The sequence below is a fragment of the Cupressus sempervirens genome, chromosome 11 (assembly GCF_028749045.1).
Source record: "Cupressus sempervirens isolate cs-2001-9-10 chromosome 11, ASM2874904v1, whole genome shotgun sequence".
Lineage (NCBI taxonomy): Eukaryota > Viridiplantae > Streptophyta > Pinopsida > Cupressales > Cupressaceae > Cupressus > Cupressus sempervirens.
In genome coordinates, this window is record NC_143128.1 from 794,708,588 (window position 1) to 794,714,216 (window position 5,629).

Genomic DNA, 5,629 nt, shown 5'->3' on the forward strand with positions numbered 1-5,629 from the left:
AGCAGGTCCAAGCTGCGTGACACATGGCAGGTCTACCACATGGCCCTTGCCATGTCATCCATCTTGCCTCATGGCATCCATGTGGCACTGCCACATGGCTGCCACGTGGCTCTTTTTGCTGTGACAAGCCATAGGTCATCAAATTTAAGCCTGCAAATTGATGACATCAACATGACATCACTGCATCAACCAACCTTGCACATCTCCAAGGTCACTTTTGGACCTACCTTTGTTTTTGGGCCATAACTTGAGCATACAGAGGTATTTTTCTAATTCAAAAGAAGTGCCAGAAAGCTAATTTTGAGACGAAGACATTGGTGTAGGTATTTTTAAGTTTTGATGCTTTTTTGTTGCCCATTTTTTAGTCAAAGTCTGAAGTCCTATTTTTTACTCCAGCATGCATATCTTTTGTGTCTCATGCCTATTTTTTGAAAACTTTATATTTTTGAAAAGCTGGTTCTATCACCTTTTCAGAAATGTGGTCCTTTTTCTAAGATTTTGGCCCATGTTCTTTCTATCATAGTTTTGGCATTTTTGCTATATGGTGAATATTTTGAGTGTTTTATGCCTAAGGATCATTTTTCTGGCATGGTTTCCTTTGTTTTAGGCTATACTATGTTTTGTTGTAGCTTGTTTTTAGTTCTAATTATTGTAGCTATCATTTTGAAGCACTTTTTTGTATCACATTGAGATAAAGTGCCACTTTTGCATTTCAAGGATCATGAACGTTGTTTTGAGTCAATTGTACATGCACTATTTTCATAAAGCACCATGGGGGGATAGTTGTTTTCTATTTTAGGTATTCTCCCTTTGTCAAGTGAGTGTCCCTTCTACAACATTAGCCCATGCAGAGTCAGTTTGATCGTGTCTTTATAGGTGTCTGTACCTCTTTCCCTCTCTCATCATTTTTGGTTCGTTTGTAGGAGACTTTGGCCCACCTTCTTAGTTGCCTATCATAACACCCCGTCTACATTAGGAGGGGTTATGATGTTGTTCTAATGCATCCTTAGTTTGATGGTTTGATAGTGTGAACTATGTATTCAGTGGTTGATCCTATGTACAAAGCGATTGCAGTGGCTGGCTACCTATGCATTTTGATGAGATGGATCATCTACCATATAGACATTCTTGGTTCATGCCTTCTTCTTCCATGGAGGTTCTTCAGATCAGCAGTTTGGTAGATTTGCAGCCTTTTCATGCTTCAGTGATGCTTCTTCATGATCACTCCTTATTCCTATTTTAGGGGGACATTTCCCTAGTTGGAGGCTTCTTCAATTCTTCATTAGGTTACCTCTTTTTGGGGGAGGGTTTTTCCCACGTGGTTTTCTCTCTTTCCCCATTTTATAGAGGTTGCATTTTCTTGCATTGTACATGGGTACCTAACATGGCCTCATTCTCAGGACCCATTCTACATTCATCTTAGTTTTGTGAGCTTAAGACATTTCCCTAGGTTGCACTTAAGGGGGGTGTTAGAGTAAATAATTAATTAATTATTAATTATTTATTCTATTAACTTAAGCTTACTTAGATAAATGCATTTATTTAATATTTTATATTTAATGCATGTAGTGGTCAGTTGTTGAAAACATGGGAGTTTTTTCCCTTCTAGCATGTCCCACCTTTTGTGGATGTGTGCTAAGTTGTCAAGCTTATCTTCTACCACCTTTCAGCTTGTTCTACAAGCTTCCATGAGCTCCTTATAAGCGGGCTCTCTCATTGTATTTTCATAAGGCATTGTATATTGTAAATACATTTTCTTCTTGTGTTTGCATATTTGCTCTCATGTCTATTTAGGGTTTTTCCCTTGCTCCATGCTCTTCCTCTTCTTGGCTTCTCTTTGATAGGTACTCGCATGTAGGTGATCTTGGGAAACTTCAGAGTTGGCTTTCATCAACTCCAACACGTTTGACCATCATTTTTAGGTGTTTTACAACTATAGTGATGGCCATTTGACTCTCAAATTTAGACTCGTAGTTTTTTGATCTAGACCCTTTCCAAATTGCTTTTCAGTTTGGTAGCTTCACTTTGCAAGCCCTTAACTTGGACATTCGAACTCTAATTCATGTGCAATTTTTTTTGAAATTGTGTAAATTTTCTAAATTTTCTAGTGGTGGTGTTGTTTTCTAGTTTTAGTGCACAAATTTTGTAGAAATTACATTTTTTGTTGACTGTACCTGCATAATCCTACATTTTGCAACTTTAGAAACTTCGTACAGGCACATCTGGTCACTTTTTCAAGTTCTTTTTTTTTTGAAAGTGCATATTTTTTTGTCTACTTTCTAGATTTGAAGTTAGATTCTAGGGTTGTGTGGACCAATTTCTCACTTTCAGAATTAAGCCTTTTTCAGCATTGTAAAGCTTTAATTCATTTTTAGAATTCTTGTAAAACTAAGCTATAGTGCTTAAGTAATAGATTTCAGCCTCATAAGGTAGTTGTAAAAGAAAAATTAGAAAGTCCACTTTGTTCATTTTGACAAATGGCCCATTGTAAACGCACTACTTATAAAGTGCCAACAACATCTATTTGGGGGGGGTCCTTTGATTGAGTGAAAATGGGGGGTGTGTACTATGTTTCTTGTGTCTCTCTATTGTGCTCTTTTCATTTTTGCATCATGGGTTTTAAATTTCCTCCTCTAACTTCATTCAACTATTCTACATGGAAAGATATTGCATGGAGTAGATTAATGGAAAAATGATATAGTTTATATGTTGATGGTACAATTACCAAACCTACTTATGCTAAAGAAGTCATTGATTGGAAAAATAAAGATCAACAGGCTTTAGGCATTATCAGGAGTTGTGTACAAAGGGATCTTCTCTTCCATATTAAAAATTGTTCAGAATCTAAAGAAGCTTGGGAAAAACTTGAACAGTTGTATGGTAAGGTGGATGAAGAAAAAGGTTTTCAGATCGAAGATGATCTAATTCTCTTGGATCCTAAGAATTATGACACAATTCAAGATTACATCATTAAAGTCAATGAGTATAGGGCACTTCTTAAAGATTGTGGAAATCCCATGAAGGATGACACATAGATTCATCACATCCTAAAGAGGCTACCTTTTGAGTATGCAAACTTTATTTCAAGTTTTAATACTCATAAGTTGACCATGGGATCTACTTACCTAAAGCCTTCCTTTGATGGATTTGTAAACATGTTGACTGTTGAACAATCTCACTTGGTGGATTTTGGACTTCTCAAGTCATCTAAGAACAAAGCCTTGGTGGCAAGTGATGATCACAAATCTAGTCAAGGGGGGGAAAGCAACAACAACAAGAAGCAGTGGAAGCAGAAAATGCAATCTAAGACACAACAATCCTCCTCTTAACAAGGCAATTCTTCTTCAAACAAGAAGGTAAGTAATGAAAAGAAGGAAAAACTTTTTTGTGCATACTGCAAAAAGCCAAATCATGATGAGCATCATTGCAAGACAAAAAGAATCAATGAGTTAGAAAATCTACTCAAGAAGAACAAGATTCAAGTACCAGGTACTTCCAAGGATTCAACTCCAACCTCTTTGAAGGGTAAATTTCAAGCACTTATGGAAAACACAAGTTCTTCTTCAAAATGGATACTTGACTCAGGTGCCTCTTACTACATCGGTTCTTCAAAAGAAGACTTTTCTTCATTGAAGCAGTCAAAGGTGCCACACATCTTCATGGGAGATGATGCTAAGATAGAAGTTGAAGGGAAAGGACATGTGGAAATAGAAAATGGGGAATTCAAGGATGTTCTCTATGTTCCAAATCTAAGCTCCAATCTCCTATCAGTTTACCAAATCACTCACTTTGGAGATGGTCATAAGGTTGAGTTCCTTCTAGATTCATTGATGGTGCAAAGTCTAAAAAATGATTCATTGGTTGCAGTTGGGAAATTCAATGATGACAAGAGGTTTTATTCCTTCTCCCACTTTGTGCCTAAAAGTCCTTCCCAAGCCTTGTTAACTCACTCTACTTCAAACATCAACTTATGGCATGAGTGATTTGGTCACCTTGACTTCCACTCTCTTCAGCAACTTTTCTCAAAACACATAGTCAAAGGTCTACCTAATATCAGCTTTTGTAAGGGATAATGTTCATCTTGTTTAGTGGATATGAATATCAAGGATAAGTATGATAAAGGGAAGTCTTCTTGAGCTCTAGTTGTTCTTCAACTAGTTCACATGGTATTAGAAGGAGCCTTTGCAGTGACTTCAATCAGCCAAGGCCACTACATCCTCACATTTGTTGATGACTTTTCGAGATTAACTTGGGTCTTCTTTCTTCATCATAAGAATGAAGTGGTTCATAAGCTTCAAGACTTCAAGACTCATGTTGAGCACAAGTCAAGGAAAGCTATAAAAAAACTAAGGGTGGACAATGAGAATAGATATGTAGATAGAAGACTAAAGAACTTTTGTAGAATTGAGGGGATTGATCTTCAGAACTCAATAACATTTAGTTTGCATAAGATAGATGTTGCAGATATGAGGATTAGGACTCTCAAGACCATGGCAAGTTGCATGATTAAGGCCAAGTCTCTTGATCCTACACTTGAAGTTGAAGCCATTAGTAGTGCTACTCACATACTTAATAGGTTTTCTCATCCAGCCTTAGATGGAAAGACTCCTTTTGAGGCATGGTGTGGCAGAAAACTAGTTGTGAGTCACCTTAGAGTTTTTAGTTGTCCAGCATGGGAAAACCTATCCTCTAGGAGTTGCAAGGCACTAGCACCTAGGCCTTGTACTTTCATCAGGTATGAAGACAATGTAAAGGCTTACAGACTAATGGATCTAGAGACACATGAGATTTTTGTGGAGAAGGATGTTCACTTTGAGGAAAGCTCACCAAGCTTATCCTCTACTCTTCTCCACACATCATACACAGTGGAAACTGATAGTGACACTAGTGATAGTGCTTCAATAGGTTTAGACATATGGGGTTCTATTGACAGTTGTAGTGAGAGGTCACATCGATGTAATCCACATGCTTACATTGCCATAGTGAAAGGTCCATCTCATCGTGGTACATCTCGTCTTCCAACTTCAACTTTAGTTGATTTATGAGATAGACTTGAGGATTTACATCTTCTCACTAATGAAGGTGATTCTTCTACAGTTGTTGTGAGGTCTCACTCTAACCCTCATGTCCATTCTCTACATGATCAATCTTTACAAGTTGGTGTGATTGTGGATCCTTATGAACAATAATTAGTGGATGTCTCTTTGACAGTTAAGGAGATAGATGGTTTAGTGGAATAGGTTCAACAGACATCCTTGCTAGATTTTCATTCATTCTTTTCAACACAGTTAGAAGGGGTGAACTTTAGCATCAGTACAAGGATACTTGAGTGGGTTTTAGGGCCAGCACACATCTTCAGGAGTTTACCTTTGCATTTGTTTCTTCCTAAGGGTAGGAACACCATTCTGCATTCATGGACTAGCTTCTTCATTAGAGTGTCTTTCACTTGTAGGTATTTTTTTTTTAGGGGGGGAGCCTATTATGCCTCTCTTTCTTCTCTCATTCTCTTACGTATATACTAGATGTATGTTGTAATGGGGGGGTCTTGATTACTCCATCCATCAATGCATCCCTATTCATCTCTCTTTTTGGGATAGGGTTTTTTCCATGAGGTTTTCCCTCTTTCCTC